The 15,645-nt window shown below is 29.9% G+C and overlaps 1 protein-coding gene across 2 annotated transcripts in view; it reads right to left on the bottom strand.

Annotated features, from left to right (window-relative positions):
- The window catches only part of LOC117177420 (ankyrin repeat domain-containing protein SOWAHB), a 439,406-nt gene that overhangs the window by 326,953 nt on the left and 96,808 nt on the right, over positions 1-15,645 (bottom strand). The gene's annotated exons all lie outside the window — the stretch shown is intronic.

Below are 15,645 nucleotides of genomic sequence, written 5' to 3'. Positions count from 1 at the left end.
GCTATCTAAGGATGGTACTATAGAACGCCACCTCAAGGTAGGCCTAGTGGCGCCATCTCTTGGTCAGGCCGGAAACTTATCAATCCACCCTCGTATAACAATGCTCTAAAAAAATCGTCCGGGTGTACAATGTGTGCGTGGATGTTGCCCTTTTTTCTATTCAGGATATAAGTTAAAGCTGGTTGTAGATAAATTAATGAAATTTGGAGGGCTTATTTTGACCACTAATATATCATAACCTGTTGAAGAATTTCTAAGAGTATTCAATAAATTTCTTTTCATTACACCGCCATCATAAGTGCGATTGTAGGTTTTGTGAACATCTGAAATAGCACTTCTTAGTCTAGGCCGTAAAATATTTACTAAGGGTGAAGCGTACTATAAAGTAACTGAGACTGTGATATGATTGGCTGATGGGCATTTATATCTATACATTATGATACGATAACTGCAGTGACCCTAATTTTATTGCAGACGTACATTTGCGCTAACTGGTGTTATCAAAAATAATGTGAGTCGTCCTGTATCTAGAGAATTGAATTGAATTGGACTGGATTGAATCGGTATGAATTGCATGGGAGTGGACTGGATTGAAGTGGATTTGGATCGTTTGGATTGGAATGGATTAGAATGAATTGAATTGGATTGCAATAGTATTCCCTCTTGGATTTTTATATTAGGACTCTATGATCGACTGGTGTGATACAAAATAACGCCTGACACTCGGCCTCGTATTAATCTTGGGTTATAAAGGATCACAATGGTCATAAGGAATAATAAAACAGGGGATTCAAAGATACGCATGACACCAAAAGAGTGCAAAGTTTAGATGCCTTGGTTTTAATTAAAATTAAAAACGAGACTGGGACTTTTCAAATTGAATATAATAAGAAGACAAATTGCACTTTATTTACATTTTTTTAAATTATAGTGTTCGAATTGGTAAAAATAAAACCTGAAAGCACGTTCATATTTGAGGCCATGTATGAATTGCGTAGTCTTTTGGATTTTTAAAAATATTTTTGTGCTCTTCCTTACATATGATGCAATTTTTCTTAAAAATGTATCTCTTATGTTGAAAATTCATTATTTTTGTTGAAAATTTTGAAAATTCTACTAATTGTTTGAAAATGAACTTTCTTCTTAAAAATTTATATTTTTGGGTTGAAAATTCGATTGACTTGTAGAAACTTCGTCCTTTTGCCGTCAAAATTCAACAATTTCTTAGAAAATTCAATTATTTGATCGCAAATTAAATTTTTTTCTTGAGAAGTTATACTTTTTGGGGCTGTCTGGTAGAAAATACCTCCCTTTGGCTTGAATTTTCAAAAAGTTTGTCAACCAAAATTTTACTTCTCCATTTTTACATTCTCATTCCTGAGAATGTCATGTATTCGTCCAAATTTTCGATCTCTAGTTTTTAATGATTCTTTACGTTTTGGCACTCACAGAATTCGAAAATCATACAATTTCATCGGTGTCTGTTTGTCTGTATGTATGGTTGCCTGAATGTTGTAGCCACGCTAACTTTTGAAGGATTTGTCCAATTGAGTCCGCATTTGATACACTTCTGAAGGTACCCAAAATGAAACCTAAGTTCGTTATAATCAGATATTTTGAAACAAAATTAAAAAATTGGAAGCATTTTTAAAATTTTAAAATTTTTGTCGAAGTTTCTTATAGATGGCTGAAAGAGTTGCAAATTATCTAAATAAAATTTCTTATTTTTATGAAAATTAGAAAAGTTATGTACTTTTCAATTTGAAAATTTTCAAAAAATATAAAAAATTATTTTTTTCATAGATCCAAAAATCTCATTCAAAATTTTCACTAGTTAACTAATATATTTCAAAACTATTCTAGCCGATTTTTTCGAATTGCCCAAAATTAAAAAAATTATAGCATTGTCAAAATTTTCAAAATTTTTTTTCTTAATAGTATAAAAAATCTTGTCAAAGTTTCTTATAGACTGGTAAAAGACTTGCAAATTATCTAAATAAAATTTTTAATTTTGTATAACCCAACTGCTAAGCGCGAAGCGCGATTATCGCAATAAGAATGTAATCGTCAAGGCCGTAGGTACTTTGAGAACCTTCTTCAATCACAAATTAAAAAAAAGTTTTCAGCTTCACTTCAGAATTGGGAAAATGATAACCACAGCAGGGCCCCATTAGGATCAGGAAAAATAAAATTTGAACATTATTTTGCAATATCAGAATAAGCAGTACCAGATCAAGGTACACACAACAAAAATTGTAATAGACATATGATATAATAGTTTTTAACATAGAGTGTAGAAAATTTTCGCATTGTGGTCTGTGCACAAATGTGGAGGGTAATGCAAAGACCGATCGCGGAGCGCGAGGTAATACATTACCGAGAGCGGAGCGCGAGATAAATATAATATCGAGCGCGAAGCGCGAGAACCAACAGTCGCGCGCCAGAGGCGTGCTCAAACTAGCGAGCCGCGCGCGCAGCACGCTTCGAGAATGTGCCCGCAAAGCGGGCGGATTTTTTAAAATGAATTAATATTTTTTTAACTGAAAATTGAACTACATTTGTTTGAAAATTCTTCTTTTTGTTGTAAAAAATTAATCTTCTATTCTTCTTGGTTGCAAATTCAACTATTTGTTTACAAATTTAAGCGTTTTGTTGAAAATTCATGTTTTTGTTACAAATTTAATTTTTTGGTTAAAAATGCAACTGTTAGGTATAAAATGCAACTGTTTGTTTAAAAATTAATCTGTTTTGGTTGAGGATTTGACTACTTTGCAGAAGAGCCATATTTTTTGGTTAAATTATATTGTTTTATTTCAAATTGAAATCTTTTTTTTTTTTGAAATATCAAATATTATATTTTTTATTGGAAATTTATCTTTCCGCACGTTCACGTTTCAACCCCTTCGTTAGAACTTCAATCACTTTCTTACAAATTTATTTGTTTGTTGAAGATTTATAATTTTATTAGAAAATTCATCTATTAGTTTGGTCAAAAATGTAACTACTTTGTTGAAACTACCCTTATTAAATTTACTACCTTTATCATTTATTTTTTGGGCAAAAACAAATTTTTTTAATTTAGAATATAATTATTTGATTGAAAATAAGTTCCCATGTTGAAATCAGCCCAACTTAGCCCAACTAATAATTAGGCCCCAACTGGGCAGCCCAATTAACAAAAAGTGACGTTAATTCACAAATTATTTTCATTGAATAATTACTAGTTGCAATCTAACCCAAATCTTGAAACTTTACCAATTATTCCGAATTTTTCATTATCAAAACTTATGTAGATAAACTCGGTGAATGTTTGATTGGGCCACAATCAACTTTTCTACATGGGTTTTTTTCTTGTTAAAACTTCATATTTTTTAATGGAAATTTTAACTGTTTTGTATAGAATATTCGTCTTTTTTGTCTTAAAAAATTAAAAAAATTTTAACCGAATTTTGCTGAAAATTCGTATTTTTTTCGTAAAAAAACTTTTCTTTCAAAATGTATTTTTTTGGTTTAAATTAAATTTTTGACTTGAAAATTCAACTGCTTCGTACGAAGATCGTCATTTTAGCATGAAAAATCCACTATTTCGTTCAAAATTTATGTATTTTGTTAATAATTCGTCTATTATAGTAGAAAATTAATCTATTCGGTAAAAAATTCATCTTTTTTGAGTCGAAACTTCTACATTTTGGATGAAATTTGTTTTCCTTAATGGCTGAAAAATCTTTCTTTGTTGAGGATACAAGTATTTTGTTGAAAAAGAGGTCAACGTAGTTTAAGCTTTCAAACAAAAAAATTAAAGTCTAATAATTAGGAGGCTCAAATTTGTCGAGCAAATTAAGAGAACCGCCCTTGACTATATAGGGACCAAATCTTGAAAATATGGGATTTTAGGAAACCACACTTTTGCATAAATGATAATATGGAATACGATGACCAGCCTGAGGCCTGTCAATTAAAAATGAATTATCTTCAACAAAGATGGCGAATATTATTTTGAAGATAAGAGGGTCATGAGCAAATTATATTTTTGGGCCAAGAAGTCACTCGCGAATTCTGGCGACGGAAAAAAAGCTGTTAAACGACGATAGATTCCAAAAGATAGTCTCGGATTACGGGTGGTCGTATAATATGTTTTAAATGTCCAGGGCGAGGTATCACGTGACTGGGAGGGCGCAGGAGCGTCGCGTCGGACGGGGTTTGTGAATGGTCGTAAGTCGGTAGGACCTTTTGGCAAAAGGGCGGAGTCGAAAGTGAAATTCTAGAAGGACTACGTAACGGTAGGACGAAGAATTCTGAGTTGGTCTACCCAAAGGGAAATAGCGCCATGGAAGACGATCCCTTGGCGAGATGACGCCATCCTGGCGCCCCAACTACCCCGCCTGGACCCCATCAAATTCATTCCGATCAGAGCTAAACCGCTGTCACGCTCATGTGTCAGCAAAAGATGCGTCTCTGCTGCATTTCCGTCCGATTGGACCTTGGAGGATTAATACCTGCTTGTTTAGTGAAACTAATTTTATCCACGAGTGGATCCCGGCTCAGTTTCCTAATTTGAATCGCATTCAAGGCTCGCCTAAAAGATTGTGAAATAAAACAATTTAAAAATTATTGAAAAATGGAGGGTTGCTAAAAAATATTAATTTTGAAATTATTTCTCAAATTCTCTGAACAATTTTTCATTTTCCCTGATCATTATTTTTTCTTCCAGGTACAAAAACAACTTTACACTTTGGAAATTAATAATGTTAATGTAAAAGCAAACTCTTTTTCTTAATTTATCCCAAAGTCTTTTAGTCACCACAGCTAAACCTCATTTTACAAGGGATCTTCCATGAAGTATTCAAGACAATTAGGAGGAAGAGGGGGTTTCGTAAAAACTGAGGTGAAATCTTACTTTGTCTTATGAGGGTAGTGAGTATTTATAAGTAATAAATTCATGTACATTAAAATTTGAAGGTATTGCATTTTCAAGAAAATATTTAACTTTTCAACCAAGCAGATGAAAATGCAACCAAAAAGATTAAATTTCTAATAAAAAGACAACTTTTCAACAAAATAGTGGAAATTTCAACTAAAAAGATCAATTTAAAAAAATATAATTATTACATTTTTATTTAAAAAAACAAGTTTTTCAATAAAAAAAATTTCAACAATATATTTAAATTTTTCACCAAACAGATTAATTTTGAACCAAGATGATTAAATTATTAGCAAAAAAGACGAAGTTTCAACCAAATAGTGTAATTTTTAACTAAAAATGATATATTTTCAACAAAAAATGGAATAGTTAAATTTTAATTTTAAAAATAATTTTGAACAAAATAGTTAGATTTTGAACGAAAGAAAAAAATTTTCATCTAAAAGGATACATTTTTAACCAAGAACAGTAATTTTTTACAAAAACTATGAGTTTTTAACAAAATATATAAATTTTCAACAAAATAGTTAAAATTTTAACTAAAGAAATGAATTTTCAACTACGCTGATGAATCTTTAACCAAAAAAATATTTTTTAAACCAAATAGTTTAATTTCCGATCATAAAGATGAATTTTTAAACAAAGAATAATAATTTTTTACTACAAAGGATGAATTTTCAAATAAAAATATACATTTTTGACCAAAAAAATAGATAGTTATATTTTCAGTAAAACCATTAATTTGTAAATTGAGAAAAAACGAATTTTCAAACAAATAGTTAGATTTTCAACCAAATAATTGAATTTGCTACTAAAGATAATAAATTTTCAACCAAGCATCAACTAATTGTGAACAAAGAAATTTCATTTTCAACTCAGTAGTTGAATTTTCAAGCAAAAATGATGAATTCTTAACAAAAAATGTAGCATTTGATACTTAAACCAAAGAAGATTGTAATTCAATCAAAAATACGAATTTTCTAGAAAATATCTGAATCTTTAACCAAAACAGAATAATTTGTATTTAAAAAAAAATGATGAAGCTTTTACGACATATGATGAATTTTTGAACCAAAAAGACGAATATTCAATAAAATATTGAATTTTAACCAAGAAAAAGGTTTTTCATTCAATAACAAAAATATTATCCAAAGGTTGAATTTTTTAACACTGTTGAATTTTCTACCAAAAAAGAATAAATAGTTAAAAAATTGTCAAATTTTCAACTTATTCTCTTCTCCAAATCGAACTTGATTATTGTTCCTCATTTATTTTAATAACAGCATATGTTTGTTCCCTAAGTTAACAAAATCTTACTATACTCTGTTCAACGAGAGAACGAAATCGGCCGCGCAATTTTTGTATTAAGGGAGGCGTCGACAAATTTTTTTCTTCAGTGTACAGCCAATCGCTGTTAAAGGGAAACACAATTTTTTCAAATAGACTGACCCAAGTGCTCTCTAAAGTTTTTTATAACCTTCGTTAGGGCCACTACTAAACCCTTGCCAGCGGGGATCCTACGCCTACATATCCCTTTCTTTGACAAGCTGCGTGCAGAGAACGAAATTTCGTCTTTTCGGAATTTCATTCTCTCGTTGAACAGAGTATAATAGCGTATTCAGTTATCCTGCACTGGTGTACTCCGATCTGTACCGAAGCAGGTCGAATGAGAAGGAAGAAGTAAGAAGGAGCGATCGGACTGCTTTTGGAGTACACCAGTGCAGAATAAACGAATGCGCTATGAGACTTCCTCTGACCAGTTCTAAATTCCCTGACATTCCAGAATCCCCTCATCTGTGGCCACCCTGAAAATTGAATTTTGGTGATTCGATCAAGGCCTGATAAAGAAACGCAAGAGAAGATCGCGAGATTAAACGAGTTCAATATAAATCAGCAGCTAGGGAGAGGAGGTCGGAAGAAGGAAAGGTTAATTTGTTGGGCATCAGCAGCACCAGCAGCAGCGACTTCTCGACGTAGGTCGAGAGAAAATAACTAGAGATAATTACGCGCATAAATCAGAGTGTTAATATTCGGGGGCGTTAGTATAGAACCTGAGGGGTGGATGAGAAAGGTGCAGACTGCACAGTGGATATGGTGGTACCAGTACAGACATTTGCAAAGGTATAAGAAGAGACTTCGATATGCACTCTCTTGATGAGGAAAGAGGATAACGGAGATACCGAAATAATACGAACTCAAGATCGGTAGATCATTTTGTGCCCAGAGGGTACGCCTACTTGTTAGCTGGGGTTTACTTAGTCCTTCGACGCTCATATGAGCTGCGTTACGCCCGCTAATAGCCTGCTGGTAACGAACTACCGTATGGATCATTTCGTGGGAGACGATTTAAAAAAAATGTTTAAATGCACGTCCTGACCATCGATCAAACGAGTCACCTCGGGCCCCGATGAGAAATCGTGCCGATCCTTATTTCCGAGCGAGAAAACATTTGTTGGTCCACAAAGAGAAAATTAAGATTTAAGATTCGTTTGATGATGTAGTGCTTTTTCAGAGTGTCTATACCATCCGACGGAGGATTTTAATTCCCGATTTTATCCCGCTCAATTTTTCATTTGCCTGCGGCCCGTGCAGAAATTGCTCTATTTTCCCTCATTTGAAAAGTAGCGCCGACAAGACCCACACCAGTTTTTATAGTTTCAAAACGCTAAATTAAATCGTGATGGAGCACAAATGGGGCAATAAAATATAATTATCATTTGAATAAAATAACAATTTTTTTGAAATAGGTTAAATAGTTTTTTATTAATATTTTATACGCTGAGGCATGATAGATAAAAACAATAACACAACGTACGTGTTGAAAAACATCGTGCAATTAAGACAAGAACTTATTCGAAATTCATCCAGAGAATAAGCGATGTAACAGCGCATCCTAATAGTGTTGTAGGAGATAAATTTATTTGTCTGGAGGTTAAGTATTAAATATTTATTTATACATTAATAAATGTTCCTACTTTTTCGAATATGGCAAATTTTTTGTTCCCTTTTTTGATATAATATAACTTAACTAATACGGATAAAAAGGAGTCAAAGGAGACAGAATATGAATAATTCTAATCTAATTTGTATTTTCAGTTGCAAAATACTGAATGAAGTAAATTCTTCTTTATGAATGTAGTTTTTCTTTATTATTATTATTATTATTTTAAACAGTAGGGCATATCATAGAAAAACTGGACAGGCTCTGACAAGTCTGCCCTCGACAAGGCCCACACCAGAAGTAGGAAAAACTGGGCAATACCTTACAAGACCCACATTTAGATTTCTGCAGAGGGTGTATCAATTAAGAGAAGTTCGGGCTTCCTTTCTATGATTAATACTTTCAATGAAAATTTGAAAAAATCCTAAAATTAATCAAATCGTTTGAGCTGAGGGACCACAATTTGTGGGTCGACATCCAAAACAAGTAATGATAAATTTTTTGAAATCGGTTCCTATCTTCTGTTCTCTTTCTTAAATTTACAATTAACAATTTTTAAAATGCACAAAATTGCTTTATTTCAAATTTTTTGAATATATACAAATATTTTGAATATGTTTTTTGGATTGATTCGACCCTGAAATTTCTTCAGCTGGAACCAAAGAAATATGCAATTATTGTTTATTCATGTAAAACATTTTTTGGGCTGTTTACGACGTTCCAAAATCGCAAAAAAAATGAAATCCTAAAACTCTTAAATAACGACAAAAGTGTGAATTATAATTTGTTTTTTTCTCAAATTGAAAATTGCTTAAATTAAAACATTAAGCATCACAGTTGATAGATTTGGAATATTCCATTTTTTAATTAGGCATTTAACTTTGTACAATTTGACTAAAAAGTTTCCACCTTCTAATATTAATTTAAAAAGTACTATATATTTTTTAACTGTTCTAACTTTACATTGGATAACAACTTCTGGTTCCAGCTTTTTACATTTTCAACATTGTCGTAGAATGCTTGAGATTCAATTTTTTTTAAGTATTTATTTTTAATTGTAGAGCACTTGAACCATGTACCTTATTTATACGTAAATAATTAATTTAAGTGCTATAATTGCTGTAAATATTATTCAATAATGGAAGCACTTAGTAATTTGAGTAAATTATCCGCGTCATTCAATTATTGTATTTTCAAATATCGTATATTTAAAGAGAAAAGTGAGGAAAGAAGATGTTTTTGAGGATAGGGGAAAAAGGGTAGTTTGTGGAAAAAAGAGAAATCTATTAAAAAAAGGGAAGACTGTGCACCCTGTGCAAAATAAATGAATTTCAAATCAAATAGTTGAATCTTAAACTGGAATAGTAGAATTTTAAACCAAGATGAATTTTTAAACAATAAGAATAATTCTCGAACAAACAGATGAATTTTCTACCAAAAAATACAATTAAAAAAAAAAAGTATATGAATTTTTAGGAAACTAGAGTTTTTAATTAAAGAAGAACAATATTCAACCACACAGTTGAATTTTCAAATAAAAAATATAATTTTCAACAGGAAATGGATGTTAAATTTTTAGTTAGAAAATTAATTTTCAACCTAACTGAGGAATTTTCAACTAAAATGATGAATCATCAACCAGAACTATTGAATTTTAACCCAAAAAATAGAGTTTTCAACTGAAATAGTTGAATTTTCAGCAAAGAAAATAATTTTTACAAAAAAAGATAAATCGTCAAACAAAAGCGAAATAATGAAATGTTAACTTAAAAAATCTATTTTCAACGAAAAAAGTCGTATTTTCAACTCAAAAAAGGGTAATTTTTTAACCAAAAATGGAATAATTACAGTTTTTAGTCAAAAATGAATTTTCAATCACAGAGATGAATTTTTAACTGAAATTATGGAACATTCAAGGGGAATAATAGTTACATTTTCCGTTACAAGAAAATTATTTTCAACCAAAAAAGAAACAAATTTTCAACATAATAGTTAAATTTTCGGTAAATAAATTTCTTTTCATCCAAAGAAAAAACAAGTGTTCAATTAAATAGCTATTTTTCAACCAAAGAAATTTATTTTTAATTAAAATGGTTAATTTTTAACCAACAAAATTAATTTTTAGCAAAAAGTTTAAGTTTCAACCAATAACTTTATTTCCAACCTGAGAGATAATTTTTCAACTGAAATTTTAAATATTTGACGGGAATACTTGAATTTTTACCTGAAAAGAAGAATTTTTAAACAAAGAGATTAACTTTCAAAGCTAAAGATCATTTTCTACCAAAAATGTATTTTTTTAACAAAATAGGTGAATTTTCAACGACATAGTTCAATTTTCAATTAAAAATGACAAATTATCAGTGCCAACTGTTGAATTTAGAACTACAAAATGTTAATTTTTAAAAAAATACGGCAGTTGAATTTCTAGTTTGAGAAATTAATTTTCAACTAAAACGATGAAGCTTAAACTAGAATAAGTGAATTTTATTCCTAACAAAAAGATGAATTTTTGATCATGAATATTAATTTTCTATAAATAAAGACGAATTTTCCAAAAAGTACATACATTCTTAAAAAATAGTTTAATTTTGAAATAAAAATATCAAATTTTAGCCAAAAATAGAATAGTTGAATTTTCCGTTGCAAATCTAATTCTTAATAAAAAAAAACGCATTTTCAGCAAAGTAGTTAAATTTTCTACTGGAATAATCAAATTTTTAGTAATTAATTCTGACTTAGAACAGGGATTTTTTAAAATTCCTTTTTTCTAAATCCGAATTATAATTCTTTAAAGGAAATGCTCCGCGACTTTAGATAATGAAGAAATCATTTTTCTAAATTGATCAAAATTATGAAAATAAGAATTTAAATTTTATTGACATCAGAAGTAGATTCCCGGTTTTTTAATTAAATTCCAGATCACCCCCCCCCCCCTCGTCATTTCCTGGTCAAGTCGCCATCCTGAATTCCGAAATTTCTATAGTTTTTTACGATTTTCGGTTTGGTTTATACTGAATTTTATTTAAATTTATACTTTAATTTTATTTAACTCTGGGCGTCAGTTTTTCTTCTGCATGTATATAAATATAGCTGATGCTAATTGACGTTGATAGGTAAAAGTTCACCCTTATGAAAAAGAAGTATTGGTAAGTATAACCATGTTCAAAAAATCAATCAGCCTGTATAATCGAAAAATAGTATGATAAATGCCATGAATAATAAGGGAATAATAAGAAATCGGTTAAGACAGGTTTTCTGCCAAGAAGGTTTCCAGAAGAGTCTTAGGATTCACTTGAATTTCCCTAAAACTAAATTGGACATTAAAGATTTGAATTTGGAGAGCTTAGTCAACGAAGAAAGAGTATTGGATTTCTCGATGAGGATCGTTAAGCGGCGATGAAAGAAGAAATTAATTTAGAGGTGGCGTTGAAACAACACGTTGATGATCGTCATGCAGAAGCGTAACATCCAGTTGGGCGGTCCCACACTCCTTAAATCAGCCCGAAGCCACGATAACATTAACCCAGCCTTCACTACCCGTTTATTTGTTTGCTTAGAGCGAGTAATTAGAATCCGATACAAATGGATATTATTTATCGACTCGAGGGGTGGTGGTACCGAGATGGAGAAGGATCCTGATTGCTTCGCGTTATTAAAGCCAGCGATACATCGAGATAAATACATGGAAACGGCCCCTGCAATATATAATGAATCCTTCGCTAAATTAAACAACTACAACTACATTCTTCAAACTCAACAGATTTAATAGAAAAATTCAAATAGAAAAAAACAGACGATCCGTTTTTAATAGATTTATTCAAGGCTGCGTCTAGTCATTCCGGAAAATTGTCAAAACTGGAAAAGGAAGTCAGATTCAAAAGTCCTGTCACTTGGATTGGAAGCCTCATTACTCATAGAGAAACAATCGCGGAACATTGAGTCAAAGACAGAAATATTTTTGAACATTATATTTAAAAGACTAGGTTAGTTTGATTTTTGTCAAAAAAAGATGGCCTTTTTTTTTGCAGAAAATGTGTGAAAAACTCTCAACTTTCACTACGGCGACTTTAAAGTCCTCCACACGTTCAAAAATTGTTACCAGAAATTAGTGAAAAATTTCTTGATTGAAATAGTAGTTAGACATTTCACTGATTAATCAGTGATTTAGGACTTATTCACTAATCAGTTGAGTGACACGAGAGTAAATCATGTAAAGCATAAAGCTTTTACTTAAGTAGCAAGAAGTATTCCTTAATTACATTTTTTAATTTACGGCCTGTAAGTTCATTCAGCAGACTTACAGTCCGAAAATTAAAACATTGATTTCATTAAGGAATTTTGCTTGCTACTTAAGTAACAAAGTAACAACGCTTAAGTTAAAAACTTAGAGGTTATACTTCACATGATTTACTCTGGTGTTACTGAACTAATTAATGAATAAGTCCGAAATCACGAAGTGATCAGTGAAATGTCTAACTACTATTTCAATCAGTGAATTTTCACTTATTCATATTTAGAGAGTAATATGTGAAGTTGTTTGTCATTTAAATGCATCCGAACTTTTAACCTTTTTTAATATTTGATCATATTTATGTGTTTTAAGTTTTTAATGTGATTCTTTGATTGAATGTACTAATGTTATTTCACTGAATCAATAAGTAACCTTTTACTGATTGTCAAGACCCATTTTTAGCTATTAGAATCAGTGAAATTTTACAGATTTAGATTTAAAGAGTAGCTTTTACAAGAAGCTTCTCGATTCCAGTTTTTCATCTCAAAAGTAGAATTGTCAATACAAATGATTAGTTTCTCAATTAAAGGCTTTAGAATAATTACGCTCTTAATGAGTTAAAATAGTGGAAAACTAAAAAAAAGGGTCAAGCTCACGTAAGCCATAAGTGTAGACTGAAACTCCTCTTCACTGTACATAAGGCATTAGGAATTTTCAAGAAATATTTAGCCTTTTAAGTGCATATTGTTTAAACGTGAAATTAAACAAATTATTGAGCCCGAATAAAATGTAAATCTTTAACTTTTAATTTTTGTGTGATTGATGAAATACGACTAATAAGAGTAGGACTTCTTGCTCAACATATTCGGTCATTTTTAAATAAGATGTAATTATTTTTAAAAAAATGACATTTCCGGTTAAAATAATTAATTTTCAATTAAGAAAACAAATTTTCAACCAAGGAAATTAATTTTCAATTAAGAAAACAAATTTTCAACCAAGGAAATTAATTTTCAACTAAAAAAATTGAACCTTCAAGCAAAGAAAAAATGCGAATTTTTAACAAAATAGTTACATGTTCAACCAAAGAGATTAGATCATGAAAATATATTATTTTATTTTCAAATAGTTTTCATTTGTTTAAACAATCATTATTTGTTTGCAAAATTTTGTTTTTTCTCCTAATCGTGAAAATGTTCATCTTTCGGGATAAATTATAGAACTTTGATGATTATCAGGAGCATAACTTCTTGCTTAACATATTTAGTCATTTTTTAAACAATTTTCTGTTTCCAAAATCCTGAAAATATAATATTTAATTTTCAAATAATTTTCAATTGTTTCTACAATCATTATTTGTTTAAACAATTTGATTCCCCCTGCAAATCGTGAAAAGTTATCTTTCAGGATTTGTTTTAAGCAATGTTTTCTTCCCAATATCATGAAAACATATTCTTTAATTTTCAAATAATTTTCAATCGTTCAAATAATCATTACATGCTTGAACAATTTTCACAATTTTCAGAGAACAAAATTGTTCAAACAAATAATGAATAATTTTGCTAAAAGCTTTATAGCAATGTTTATACAATTAATTTTTTTCCTCACAAATTTCTTTTAAATTAAGCATGAATTGCTTACGAATAAAAATTGTTTATACATTGACACGAAGTTAAAAAAAAATTTACAACTCGAAATTTTTTTTCAGTGTAATTCAACCGATTTCAGCCATTTTTAATTTTAAGGGAATACTTAAAACGATTTAATAAAATCACATAAGATTTCCAAAATGACCAGAAAAAACCTCGAAGATTTAAAGACAATTTGATGGGTAATTTAAGTTAATTTAAAAGGTATTTCCGAATTTTTTAATTTTAAAATAGATACAAAATATTTTAATACTTTTAAAGATTTCTGAAAATTTACCAAATATTAAAAAAAATTTCCAAGGTTTGAACGGTCCTAACAATCTTCTAAATTGGTTTAAATTTTTCCTAAAATTGTGTAATTTCTTCTCAAATAAACACATTTTATTTTAAATTGTCTAGATTATTTCTTTATATATCTGAAATATTCCGAAATCTTCTCGGCTAATGAAAAAACGTAACCTTATGGATTAATGCAGCGACAAGCGGCTATTATTTTTAAAAAATATGGTGAAGTTTCAATTTATAATGACGTGCACAATGCTTTCCAATATATTAAACGAAGTAAAGTAGTAAATGTTTTATCAAAATTACTTCAATCAGAAAATATAGATTTAAGTCGTGCATTTAAAATCTCAAACACTGCAAGGAAACATTCGAAAAAATACAGACTTGAGTATCAAAAGTGTTAGGAAGAATCTACACAAATATCTCAAAAAAGGGGTATTGAACCAGTCTTTGTAGAAAAACGGAAACCAAAGCATAAGAAGCATTTTGATATTAGTTAAAAACTTCTAAAAACCAATGTCTTTAATCACACCCTAAGGTGTCTAAGGTCTAATTAAACATTGTGAATACATAGTTTACAGAGAATTTACAGATTCGATATCATGAGGATTCTACAAAAAGAATTCCCCTTGCTAGTCATGAACTTTATCCCATTTTTAAATAGTAACGGGTTCAATGAGACAGCAGTAAAAGATGTTTTCCGCACTTTACTCATTAAATACAGCTTCATGGAAAACGATTTTTCAGAAGTAATCCCCTAAGAATTTATTTAACTGTGCATGTTACAGTATAGCAACTTGCGAAAAGACGTTCAGCAAATTAAAAAACATCAAATCATCAAATCAAATCAACTTGATGATGCAAAATAATTGGATATCGAAATTGTTATTAATAAGCTTGTCAAAATGAATGCGAGACGAATTGCAATATAGCAACGTGCAGATAATTTTTTTAACGGTGCAATACTAATTTTTAAGTCCGAAATATGTATAATTTATTATATAAATTGTCTAAAATAAAATATAATTTGAAATATATTATAAAAAGAACTATATGTGAAATATTTTGTATGTATTTCAGCTACACTTATACGCTGTTTGCTTTTTAATTTTATAAGAAGGGCCTCCTAAGTATTTCTGCGGTAGGGCCTACACGGTTGTAGTTACGCCACTGGATTTCAGGAAGAAAATATTTTTTAAGCAAATATAAATTGTTTATTAAATAAAAAAATATGTTAAGCAAGAAGTCTAGTATTAGTATTTATCAAATCTATATAATTATCCTGAAAGCTATAAACTGTTCATGGTTTGCAGGGGGCATACTATTGTCCAAACAAATAATGATTGTTTAAACAATTGAAAATTATTTGACAACCAAATAATATATTTTCATGATTTGGGGAAGCAAAAATTGTTTAAAGGAAAAAAGCGTTTAAAAAATGACAAGAAACATTAAGCAAGAAGTTCTACTTTTGATCATATTTAATGATTCTTCATAATCAATTGCATCAATTACAAAAAATCAAAAGTCGAATATTTACAATTTATTCAGGTTGAATTATTATTTTAAGTAGACGCTTAAATAATATGAACCTTAAAAGCTGAATGACGCCTTG

This window comes from Belonocnema kinseyi, chromosome 7 (assembly GCF_010883055.1).
Source record: "Belonocnema kinseyi isolate 2016_QV_RU_SX_M_011 chromosome 7, B_treatae_v1, whole genome shotgun sequence".
Taxonomy (NCBI): domain Eukaryota; kingdom Metazoa; phylum Arthropoda; class Insecta; order Hymenoptera; family Cynipidae; genus Belonocnema; species Belonocnema kinseyi.
The sequence above is the reverse complement of the archived record's forward strand: the minus strand, read 5'-3'. Positions and strand labels throughout refer to the sequence as shown.